This window comes from Argopecten irradians, chromosome 15 (genome assembly GCF_041381155.1).
Source record: "Argopecten irradians isolate NY chromosome 15, Ai_NY, whole genome shotgun sequence".
NCBI classification, from domain to species: domain Eukaryota; kingdom Metazoa; phylum Mollusca; class Bivalvia; order Pectinida; family Pectinidae; genus Argopecten; species Argopecten irradians.
Window position 1 is genome coordinate 27,794,891 of NC_091148.1, and position 13,995 is coordinate 27,808,885.

General features: G+C 35.6%; 1 long non-coding RNA gene across 1 annotated transcript; it reads left to right on the forward strand.

Annotated features, from left to right (window-relative positions):
* Nucleotides 1-1,060: 1,060 nt before the first annotated feature.
* Nucleotides 1,061-5,289, forward strand: LOC138309104 (uncharacterized). The gene is made up of 4 exons (XR_011206199.1): nucleotides 1,061-1,215; nucleotides 2,921-3,043; nucleotides 3,650-3,780; nucleotides 5,128-5,289. It is a non-coding gene; the product is annotated as an uncharacterized lncRNA (long non-coding RNA).
* The last annotated feature ends 8,706 nt before the right edge of the window (nucleotides 5,290-13,995 follow it).

Sequence of the window (13,995 nt, forward strand, 5' to 3'; positions counted from 1 at the left end):
ATGTTACAGAGTTATCTGCCCTTGCGGGTAGGAATTGATTGTTACCTCATGTGTTTGCAGTCGTAACCAATGTCATACTTTTCAAAGAAAATAATGTGAATTATACCCACAAAATAATGATGTCATAATACGTACTTACCGGCAAGGGAGCTAACTCTGTAATATGCAAAAACGGAATATGCAATTGGCATTGTGCAGTGTATTATTTGCCATCCATTTTGAGGTCATTAGATGCATAACTGTGATATTGCAATGGTTGTGCTGCCAGTTAAAGAAGATGTCCGTTGAAATTATTCTCTTGTCTTTCATATTCATTTATTTTCTCTCTACATATCATTTCAATGCTTCTTTAAGAAATAATAAAATTAAACACAGTAGCATGTTTGTGGAAAGGATAAAACAATCAGTTATTTTCACTGGCATTCCCTTATGCTTTGCCATAATGAATGTAAATCACGTAATATCCAGATGAGCAATACAGCTGCAGCCTTACATAACCATTTTTATCATTATTTTTCATTTGGATTTTAGAGTACACAAACTGGCACAGGCAAACGTCTGTAAAAGTTGAAAGATCTACAAAAATTGAATCTGTTTAAGCAAGTTATCGATTGAGTACTAAGTGATAAGCTTGATGCAAGTGATTCAGATGGAAAAGACGAGACTTTCAGCATTTAACCTTTGACAGATCAAATTTAATCTGATTAAAGACACTCATTATTGTTCCGGTTTTGTAGCTTTAATATCTTTAAGAATATATATATATACTGTATAGGCATTTGAAAGTGATTCAAAATAAATTGTTAATTAGTGATTTTTAAACTTTAATACTTATCAATTCAATACCGATAAATATATATATATAACTTCATGTGAAACGTGTAGATTTTCACGTGGTATTCACGTTTTCGCAACAGATCACATGAAATTGTCCGCTTATCTACGACAAGTTAAAATGTATAACTAATTGTATGATTTTCCGAAAATAGATAAGAAATACGTTTCTTTAGTCACGAAGTAGGCCGATACTTTTATATAATTACATCATACTGTACCTATATGTACTGTCACGCAGTATATGTGCCTCTAGTGCTATATAAAAAGGCCACATAAGATAGTGTTCTATCATCATTATAAGACTACCGTCCACCTCGTGCCAGTTCGGATTCAAGATGAAAGCTCTGTTGATTCTTCTCGTACTTACTGTTGTCAGTGGTGAGTTTTACTGTTTTATAAGTAATAGTTTGTTATAATTGTCTTTTAACAAACACAGACTTTGGTTTGTATGGTGGCATATTAATGTCATCACTTACAATTTAGAGATATAATTATCTCGCCAAAATTCGACTTATGATGATTATGGTGACTTGCCATGATATGATTAAAGCCGTTTTATTGTGATAACTATGTCGACTTGTCATGATAATTAAGGCGACATTTCACTATAATTATCTCGCCAAAAGTACCTATTAAGTCGACATATCATGTTAGTTATCTTGCTTAGGCGACATAAATAATTAAATCTGAAAGATTTTTATTGAAACATGTTGCCTTCGCAAGATAACTAAAGCAATTAAGTCAACTTAGTCATCATGATATGTTGACTAACAACATCATAAAAAACGTCTAATTATCATGACAAGTTTGTTTCCCTAAGTAATCATTTATTATTATTGTCTGTTAACGAACACAGACTTTGTTTTATTTAGTAGACAAAACTACCGAGGTTGATGCCTTGGGGTAATCTTTCATACAAATATTGTCTTTTCATAATTTTCTTTTAAAATATAATCCTTCACAATACCAAAGAGGAAAAAGAATAAACATAATACAAGTTATTACTACAGAATAACTTGAGTTATTTAAGGAACAATTTCAGGTTTTTCAAAATGAAAAATACATTATTTTTTCAAAGTAAATTATCCTGTCAAAGGGAAATTGTTGAGTGAATTTGCGTCCCGCATTTTTATTAATCATACTGAATATCTTCTCATTATGTATAATGAAAATATATCCCGTAAAATTTGCAGCGAGAATAGAACAGTAACTCTGGCCGTAAATTCACTCAGCAATTTCACTCTGACAGGATATTTTGCTTTGAAAAAAAATAATGTGTTGTAATAATCTAAAATTAAGGTTACTTCAAGAGAACTCCTAAAGAATAGAGACACGTTTAAAAAACCCATGAAGAGCATTCAATAGGAAGTCTGTTACATTTCTCGATTTTGTTTCATCTTAGATATCTATATTAGCATTTATATGTAGTTGTTTGTACATTCCTATGGAAACACTTTACTTACGAGCGAAATGTAATACACAGCAAATAAAAAAAAAACAAGATTTTGCATATAACACCGGTACGTGTATGAAACTATCACACGCTATAATGTGATTCAAATATCATAGTAAAACGTATTTAAGCTAAATGTACTTAAAAGTAATTAGCCAAGAGAAAATGCTTATAAACCGGAGGTTCTTCAACAAAGACAATGAAATGACAATTTATCTAACTTTTGAACCTGAAAAACAATACCGTGACTTCATGACGTCCTGTGGTGTAACCGTGGCGTGCCTTGTCAATGGCGTCTTTATATTACCGTACAGTCGATGAAACCATGTTCAAGACGTAGTAAAAAATGCTTCTTTTTTTAACTTTTTTTTTGTTAATGAGCAAAAAAATTCATTCCCTATCTATGAGGGAGTAACAAGGAAATTACAACCCTTGGCGGAATTCATGAATGTCCATCCTTCAACAAGCCTCGGGTTGGACGTTCATGAATGACTCTCGGGTATGATTTCGTCGTAACGCCCTTTAGGCAGGAACAATATTACTCTTTTTATTATTTTACTTTATTCGACAAATGATTTATTTTTACCCTTTTCGTAAAGAAAAACTAACTGCACTTTCCTTTCTCTGTAGTATGTGTGTACAGCGAGGTCTGTACCGGGAGTAACACTGCCACCTGTACGTCCACCAGCTGTGATAATATGAGTGTAAAGGCATGCGTGAGTGGTATCTGTACCTGTAGATTGACAGGTTTTGGTACGTATGTTTACTGTGTCTTCGTTATATCATATTGTAAAATATATACCTATTACACTATACTTATTTAATTAGTATCGTTACTGTCGATAAGTTAGCTTTGGTTTCTTATATTTTATTGAATACTTTTGTCTTTGTATTGTGGACAAAGGACCGTTACGCCATTTACACCTTCACGGGAATTATTGTTTACTTTTCCGTTGTCTTGCTACTTGTATGTATCCATGTAGAAAAATGTCCGCCTAGTCCTTTACATACTGACTGGAATGACAGATTATACTGTTGTAATGGTGTTGACAAAATTGTGCGGAATAAATTCCATATCCAACAACCAATCATTGTGTAAGCTCTATTTACATCAAGCTGTTTCGGATTTGTTTTCCTTTTTCTAAACAGTATGTAACACCAGTCATTTTATAGATCTTAGTTAACTAGTTTACCTAATATGTTCTGTCTTAGCTTACAAACCATTTTATTTGAAACTTCTTTTATTTCCATGCGGTAATAGCAATTTGGGACCTTAACGTGCTGCGCCCCACCTGTAAGTCAGGGGCGATAATTCCAACAAATGTTCCCTATAAGCGTTTTGTTTTCATTTGATTACAGCGTGCACCCAACAGAGTGACTGTATCGGTAGGACTGATTGGTTCTGTCGCAGAGAAAAACATTGTGTTGATGGATTATGCTACTGCGGACACTTGTAAACACTAAAATCTCCAAATGTGCCAGTCTTGCAAGTAAGCGTTTGATTTCTTACAGTCAAAATATATTATAACTATTCCGGCTTTGAAAATAGGCCACCCTGTGATGATGCTATAACAGTAAGTCTACAAACTCTGGCTACTCAAGGGACAACGTAAAACTATTTAATGTCAATACGATCTACAAACTCTGGCTAATCAAGGGACAACGTAAAATGTATTTAATGTCAATACGATCTACAAACTCTGGCTAATCAAGGGACAACGTAAAATGTATTTAATGTCAATACGATCTACAAACTCTGGCTAATCAAGGACAACGTAAAATGTATTTAATGTCAATACGATCTACAAACTCTGGCTAATCAAGGACAACGTAAAATGTATTTAATGTCATAATCTCAAACTGCTATCAAGGACAACGTAAAATGTATTTAATGTCAATACGATCTACAAACTCTGGCTAATCAAGGGACAACGTAAAATGTATTTAATGTCAATACGATCTACAAACTCTGGCTAATCAAGGGACAACGTAAAATGTATTTAATGTCAATTACATCTACAAACTCTGGCTAATCAAGGGACAACGTAAAATGTATTTAATGTCAATACGATCTACAAACTCTGGCTAATCAAGGGACAACGTAAAATGTATTTAATGTCAATACGATCTACAAACTCTGGCTTATCAAGGGACAACGTAAAGATATATAATGTCAATACGATCTACAAACTCTGGCTATCAAGGACAACGTAAAAATGTATTTAATGTCAATACGATCTACAAACTCTGGCTAATCAAGGGACAACGTAAAATGTATTTAATGTCAATACGATCTACAAACTCTGGCTAATCAAGGGACAACGTAAAATGTATTTAATGTCAATACGATCTACAAATACTGGCTACTCAAGAGAAAACTTAAAATGTATTTAATATGAATACGACCACAGTCTGTTTAAATGGGTTATTTACTTTCTTGGTGTCTACACAGGCAAAACTGATCTGATTATAGGGGGTCTTTATACAGTGTTTACTGTTATAATAATTGCCTTCCTGTTCTATTTCTGATGATAGAGGTTTAAGATATTGTCGTTACGTAGTAATTAAGCATTTTTTGTATAAATATAACATATTTTGCATCATCTATCATCATACGTTATCAAACAATGTTCGACGATGTAAATGCTCGATATACTTGATTTCATTTATTGTGTCTCCTTCAAGTCAATTTACCCTTCCTTAGATAACGAAAGTTTTAAAATAATTTCTCCTTTTAGCCTGTTTTTCTATTTTGGTAAAGTTATATTTTGTAAAGTTTTCTTTGCCTCAAGACATTTGAATTATTTCTTTGATTTTTTTCTCTTTTCTATTTGCAGGTTTGACATCAATGTGACACCGACATTTGCAAAAAATAAAATGAATAGAAAAAAAATCAAATGTTGTTATTTAAATATATTTTGTTGTAATACTTTATACACAATAGGATTGGACACACGTTTACGACTTATATGAAACTCTCTCCTCACAGAATTATAGTTAATAATATAACAAAAAACACAAGAAGGCTTATTTACATTTTTTTGAGATAGAGAGAGTGGTAGAGAGAGAGAATGAGAGAGGGAACACTTTATTTATTATCATGGAACATACTTCAGTGGCAATATGTTTGTCCTATTGTATCTTCGAAATGTATAAATTGTTGGATTATAATACTGGAAAAAGCAAAAAAAAGTTATTTTACTAATACGTTTCAAGCAAAACAAATAAGAAGTAATTGAAAAACATATTACAGAGGAGTCATAAATGCATTTAAAGAAACATATTGCATGTAAAAACATTTTCTTATAATTATTCGGACTACGATAAATCACATATATACCTTATAGCCGGTAAATGTATTGAACAGCGGTTGAATTTCATTTTTAAATTTAAGCAGTTCAACGTACTTGTACGATAATTATATCATCGTTTCTGAGTGCGAAGGGTACATTTATACTTTTCAGTTTTTACTGGAGTTGGACTCAATAAAACTACATAACAAATCCTGTTTCATTTGCTCATGAACTTGGGAAATCTTTAAACACCGGTCTTCGCGCAAAAAATATTCTGGACCTACTTTTGCCTAAGAAGGCGTAGCCTCCAACTAGGCCTGCTGTAGATCGAAAGAGTGGTGCTTTAAAAAAGTACAACTATTACAGATTTCTACCATTTAAATTTTAAAAAAATATTTTTATGAACTCTCATTTTGTAGTTTAAGCATTAGTTTTTGTTCATGTCGTCAGCAAAGAAAGAGTATGAGACATCGTGAAGCTTACATTTTTTGTGGAGGTGTGTGGGTTGTAGGTATAATAATTAAGCATATTATACGCATTTTAAAGTTTAGGTATGATTTGATTGGGTGTATCGGATAAATTTCTGTCATTTTATCGTTTTACTGACCCATGTTTATAGTCGAGCAACATTGCGGTACCGAAGAAGAATAAATTGTGCCATGTCCCTGTTTGACGTACGTGTCAAAACTAAGAATGTCTCTGTAACAAGCAAGTGATGAAGGCGTAGCGACGATATAAAAAGATCTATGAAAGTCAATGAGTTTGATTTACCTTTAATCAGTTGTTTAAATGTGAGGCTATTAGGACTTGTCGGTGTAAGGTTTGTCAAATAGTGGCGCGTAATGTTTATGAGCCAGACCAAATGATTTTAAACCAGGAAGGACTTAGGGGAAGTACTCGTCCCTGCCAGTCTACTTGAAAACGGAAAGGATGTCCGCATACTGCTGATGAACCCGACCAACAAATTCAAGACACAAAAATCCCCGTTAAGTCGGAATAGGTATGGAACTTGAGGTTTTGAAAGAGAAAATAATTGACAATGACATTGACATTGACACAGTCACCTTACCGGAATTACGAGATAGGATCCTGGAACACCTAGAAGAAATATACCGACGTGCAGACAAATATTTTTATGATATGCAAGCCATGTAGGAAGCTGAAATTTTAATTCATTTTGGAGATGTATTTGATAAAAATGACATGGGTCTTGGATTGTTCAATGGAAACATAGGCCATTCAATCGACACAGAGAACGCGAAGCCTTTACAGCAGGGGGGGGGGCGCATGTTCATTAACAACTGGAGAAGGGAGTTATTCAACCTAGCAATTCGGAGTGGGCAGCTGCTCCGGTACTGGTTCGTAAAAAGGATGAAATGTTACGCTATTGCATTGAGTATCGTGCATTAAACAAAGTTACATTTAAGGATTCTTACTTTTTAACGAACATAGAAAGTTGTGGATACACTGGCCGGAAGCACGTACATGAGGACTTCGGATATGGCCGAAGGATACTGGCAACTGGAGGTGGAAACGGAGTCCAGACACAAGGCCGCATTTATCAGTAAACATGGATTGTTCGAATATATTCGCCTTCCTTTTGGATTCTGTATTGGACATTTCTAACATCGACAGAGACACAGACTCGGAGTGCGACTTCGACGGTTTGTGGGGTCATCTCACAATGCATAACAATGCATTATTAACATAATTAGCTACACATGAACAAGCCATTTCGTCACAACAAATATATGCTATTAGGGAGAAATGACTATCTATACAAAAAGATTATGTAAGCTCTGGACGATATTTCATTTTACCTTTATGATTGGCTAATCAGAAAGGTCACCGGAACCTGAGCCCTTATGGCAACATTGTGCTACGTGAATTTTTAAAAATATTTTTTAATATTCAATTCTTACTTTATCCAGACATCGTGCATATGATGTGTGAAAACGTTCAAGGGTCGCCTACCCGATCACGTGGGTTTTTCCGGGCACTCCGGTTTCCTCCCACTCGACCCATCGCGCGATTTCATTAGGACCATCGAAAGTGATTTGTATATAAGTTATATAATTTGTTTTCGCAATTGATGTAAATTAAGTTCATATTTTTACGTCTTGCACACATGGTTGTAAGATTGTACAACCCCGAAACATGACATAAACAATTGGTCTGTTTTCAAATAGTTAGCAATTTAGAGATACTCATGCATTATGAAATAAGTAAAACCAAAAGAAACTGGGAAATCAATCAATTAAATTTTGCAGTGATTATTGATAGTGAAACAGTTTTATTGTTATAAAATATGGTTAGTAACTGAAGCAAAATTCAAATTTTGTTTAAGATATATATATATAAAATATGCTTAATCAAGGAGGTGATAAATACTCTTGATAATGATATCGTATTTGCCAATAAAGTAATAAAGCTGATGTAGTATTGTGAATACAGCTGATGTGTGTTTAAGAAAATACTATAGCATAAGTGCGGAACAAACTCTAGACCATTGCATCTTTTGCCTTATGCAGTATCGAAGTAGTCGAAGTTGGTCTCGGATTCCGTTTCTGATCGACGTTAGAAATGTCTAATAGTCTAGCGACCTTCAGCGGAGCCATTCAATTTGTCCTTCGCGGACTGACATGGAATTAATGTCTCGCGTATCTTGATGACGTCATGGTTCTAGGTACGGACTCTCACAATCACTTGGAAAACCTTGTCAAAGTTGAAAGTCGTTTTCAATAGTATAACCTGAATTTGAAGCCCTGGAAGTGTCAGCTTTTCCAGAAGGAAGTAACATTCCTGGGAAAAGTTGTGAAAGCTGAATGAGTGTCAGTGAATCCCCATAGCTTCTATACCTTGGAGAAATGGCCAATACCAGGGAACAAAAAGGAAGTAGAGTCTCTCATGGGATTCACTAATTACCATAAAGAACACATGAAGAATTTCGCCGAATTCGCTGACCATTACATCATCTTACAGTTCTTAAGGATTTTCAACGGATGGAAGAACATCAAAAGACATTCAATACACTCCGTAACGATCTTGTAAACTCTATTACACTATCTTAACAAACTCAAATGACTTGTTTATCCTTGACACCGACCAATTGATTGGGGCTGAACTGAGTCAGATACAGGAAGGCAAGGAGTGTACTATCAGTTTTACAAGTAAAGTTCTAACACCTATTGTATCACCAGGAAGGGACTATTGGCTATTGTCACATTTACGCGACTTTTTCGGCACAACTTGCTCGAAAACCGTTCATGGTGAGGAATTATCACAATAGCTTGATCTGGCTTCTTAACTTCCGGAACATCGAGGGACAATTGGCACGTTGGATAGAGGACTTAACGGTTATCCAACACAGAACAGGAAGCTTACATGTCAATGCCGATGCCCTCTTCAGAATGCCGGACAGACTTTCTGACTGCAATCTCTATCATGCGGATGTGCCATTAAACTCGCTTCCGTGTGTTGGATGCAACTACTGTACTCGAACGCGAAGCCTATGTGAAACTTGTGAGGAGGATGTGGATTACGTTGTGCCACTGACATAACGTAAGATCGACATGGCCACCACGCAGGAACCGGTACAGACTGCCGCCGTCTTATTAAGTCTAGATCAACTCCGACAAAGTCAACTTGAAAATCCAGATTTGAAAACAGTAATCGATTGGGTCGAGGCCAGCAAAGATCCGAGTGAGGCAGAGCTGCGACCTGCCAGCCCTACCGCATTGGTGGACGAATAAGCCTCAGATGGTGGAGCGACAAGGTGTACTACATATTGGGGGATCATATCGCGCCTGGATACTCCTGCTAGCACCAAAGTCCATGCGATCGGAGGTCCGTTTTAAGTGACATGGTTTGAGATCGGTGGGACATCTCTGACAGACCAAGACGTTGGAGCGACTGAAGAGAAGCGCAATCTGGTACGAGATGTCCGAGTACTGCAAGCAGTATGTCAAGACCTGCCACATTTGTAATATCAAAGAAGGGCCAACGCGGAAGGCGAAGGCTGTGCTTGGACAGTTTCATCTTGGTTGCGCGATGGAGCGCATATGGATATACTTTGGCCTCTACTACCCCTTATTCAGAACGGGAACAAATATATTCTTATGGTAGTCGATCAGTTCACATAATGGCTGGAATGCTATCCCATCGCAAACCAGAGCGCGGAGACTCGCTCAAGCTGTAGTGGACGGGATTATCTCGAGGTTTAGTTGCCCCTTTGAACTACACAGGGAGCAGGGAAGAAATATGGACGGATCCTTACTACGAGCGAACTACGATTTACTGGAAGTGGCAAAAACGAAAACCACAACATACCATCCCGCATGCAACGGGCAGGCTGAGAGGTATAACCGTACAATTCTACAGGCTATTCAGTGTTTCATGAAGAATTAACAAATCCCCTGGGATGTCCAGTTACAAGAACTTGCAGGAGCGATCCGTGCTACGCAACACCGACAGGCAGATTTCACCCAAAATCGGATGATGCTTAGTTGTGAAATCAATCATCCAGTCGATTTGTTCCTGGGCACCAAAGCTGGAAATCAGGAAGCGAAGAACTGACCGAGTATGTCGATACACTGCGGTCCACACTTCATGAAGTGCATTAAATTGCTAGGGAGAACCTGAAGGAGACGCAATCTAGACTGAAACGTGATTATGACCTTCGTTTGAACCAACATCAGCAAGATGTTGTGTTGAAAATTGACTCCGCTACGAAGATTGGACAGAGCAGGAAGCTGAAGGCACCATGGAAAGGTCCGTATATTGTCACCCAGGTTAAAACATCACCATTGTAAAAGATCGCTGACAGGAAAGGGGAAACGTTTGTACATCATAACAGGCTAAATTTATGTAGGGACAGAGAATTTCCAGTGTGGTTAAGGAGAAAGAGACATAGAATCATGGGTTTGCAGGAGACCACATTGGAGGTTGGAAGTGGAGAAAACATTGATGGGTCACAAGATACCGACGAACCGGATCCAAATTTGTAGGACCTATTCAAAAATACAGACACGCGAGATGAGGTAAAATCGGATATTTATCCATCGCATAACGAATCGGATTTACCCACTTTTATAATTACTGGCCGCGTCAAGACAGACAGGCAAGAAAAAATCAGGTTACCTCTCCGACTACCTTTTGAATATATCCTGTGTCAGCTATTGTGAAGGTGGACTCTCTATAAATAACTGTATATACCGCATTTGGTTTTAAGTGTTATTATAATTTAACTATTGACTGAAAGGCATGTGTCAGATAATCACCAATCCATTGTGCATTTAGTGAGAAATAGACGGGGCGGAATGTGGTAACCAGCTGATCATGACATAAACCGCCAAACAGCGCGTGCTGGTTAATGACGTATACATGGGGACTGATGACGTCGTTTTTTATCTTTCATTTCATAGCCTACTCATACTAGCTCAGAATTTGTCTTATGAATTTGAAATAACCTACATCCTTATTGTAAATGTGTTTCTATGGTAGGAGCAAAAGCTGTTGGTGACTGGTAGTTGTGACACTTACAGATGCTCCATCGCTGACGAATGATGTTTTTTCTCTATCAAAAACAGGTACAGACGAATTAGTATTTTTCAACAGTTACAAAGTTACTAACTTTACACCATTACTATAATTGAAAAGTTTAAGTTTCATATTTAACTTCAAGATAAAAATATTAAAAATAATGAATCGCTCCCGAAAAAAAATCATGTCACTATACCCTATATGGAATAAGTACTAATGGCCATGTACCAAAAACAAACTGAATTATTTGATTTGTATTTTTGTACTTATTAGACACATCTATAAAATTAAACATCAGTTATTGGTCAAATGATGGGTATCGTATGCTCTGTTCTATGGTAAAGCATCTTTAAACCACTTTGCTGTTCAGGAAGTGGGGATGCATATGTAAGTGTAGTATTAAGGATAAGATCATATCGTTTGTTAATCAGCAGAATCATGAAAATATAAAAGCAAATAAATTTTGGTTAATATGTGTGCCGATTAACGTAGACCGTCCCTTCTGTGACGTCATAAGTTTGTAACGTCGCTTTCCGGATCCCGGCAAACATATTTTATTTATCCGTACCCACCTATTATAACTCGCTTCGGATATCCGCAAATATTTCGTCTGTCAGCTTTCCGAGTGTTTACTTGACGTGTACCAATCTAAAGTTGTGAACTGTGTGCTAATCGGTAAATATAATATAATTTTGAAGATTCGTGCATGAAGTACATTCCAAGAATCATAATGGTCGCTAAACAATTACATGGAATACACATTAGACGTATCAACCTATCCAAGATGGCGGCTTAGGTCAAAGGTCATAGGGGAAAAAAATCTCGCACTGTCAAAACGTAAACAGTGCCCTCACGTTGTTGTTTGTTATTGTGCGCCCCGTTTCTTATTTCACCGTGAACAAAGTTTAGTGTTGCTTATCATACTTTAATTCAGGAGCATTATTTCAAACAGAAAAATGAATAATACAAGATATAACGCTAAGTACATGTTTATTTTAGCAAAACGAAAGCACAATTTACCGGGAAATTTCGCACATGTTGCACATTTCTAGATCTTTGACAGCGTGATAAAATATGCAACACGATTTGACACTAGGCTTACAATTCATGATAAATTCATATAAATATTTCTTTTTAATTATTTCATAATTAAAAAGCATTGCAAATCTGTCATGGGACCTACTATAGACCGATTGCCAAATGCTGCGTATCTGACCTGACTCGGTCTCAACAAACTTTGATTTGTAATTATCGTCACATGATAAAAAGAAAAAGAAAGAAACGAAGAAAAAAACACTGACTGTTACTATAATTATTAGGTCAGTATTTGATAAGCCTATGAGTGTAAATAATTGACCAAAAATTTACCAAATATCTAATATTTTATATATTCTGTTACCACCAATTGGAACAACAGCAAAGAGAATATTATATATAATTTAACAGCCTTTCTAAAATCATTAAATTATTTGTCTAATATCAGAAACATATATACATGTATATACATAAAAAAAACACAACTATATAAAACAGTTTTTTCTCCCTAGCGCTTTCTCGGCTCATGCCGGTCTTCAGGGGTTTGATTTCTTTTATTTGTAAAACATGACGTCATAGTACAATGACGTCATAGTAAGATTTCGTCATGACATGGTACATAAAGATATTGTGAATGGTTCTGGAAGAAAAAAACAAAAACATGAGGACGAAATAAAAACTAATATGAAGTTCCTTTGTCCCGTTCTGAATTTAGCACAGGTTTCATAAGTTGAATGAAATACATTTCTTTATTTTCTCTTTTTAAAAGATCTGAATTGTACGGCGGCGTATTAGGGCCACTATATAATTTAATTTATCTTGTACGTACAAGTTAGTATCTTGTACGTACAAGATAGTATCTTGTACGTACAACTTAGTATCTTGTACGTACAAGATAGTATCTTGTACGTACAACTTAGTATCTTGTACGTACAACTTAGTATCTTGTACGTACAAGTTAGTATCTTGTACGTACAAGTTAGTATCTTGTACGTACAACTTAGTATCTTGTACGTACAAGATAGTATCTTGTACGTACAACTTAGTATCTTGTACGTACAAGTTAGTATCTTGTACGTACAAGTTAGTATCTTGTACGTACAACTTAGTATCTTGTACGTACAAGATAGTATCTTGTACGTACAAGATAGTATCTTGTACGTACAACTTAGTATCTTGTACGTACAACTTAGTATCTTGTACGTACAAGATAGTATCTTGTACGTACAAGTTACTATCTTGTACGTACAAGTTAGTATCTTGTACGTACAACTTATAGTATCTTGTACGTACAAGATAGTATCTTGTACGTACAACTTAGTATCTTGTACATACAAGCTGAGTTGAACTGCTGTTCATCACCGCAGTATTGAGTCACCCGCCTGATATATTTTCGTAATTAAAGATAGTCGGTCTAATTTGCATTGCTTCAAGTACGATCACAGGTTTATAAACTTATTTGACAATATTAAAAATATAGATATATATTAATGAGGACAATATCTTTTTCACAATCGCAATATGAAATTGCCGGATTATGAGTTGAAACTGTATAGTCACTTGCATTATTTTGAAACTGACACTGTATAGTTCCTTCCGAGGAAACTGTATAGTCGCTTGTTTTATAACAAGATACATTTAGTGATAAAATGGATATGATACATCTCCGATGAATGATAAGTTTTATCTATTAAAAAGAGGAGCAAACAAATTCGTAATTTTCTTCAGTAATAAAAGTTAAATACTTCACACTTGCGCCATTATTGGAAAAGTTTGAGCATTTATTTTACTTCAGAATAGTAGTATTGAAAATAATTAACTGTCTTCGAAAACAAT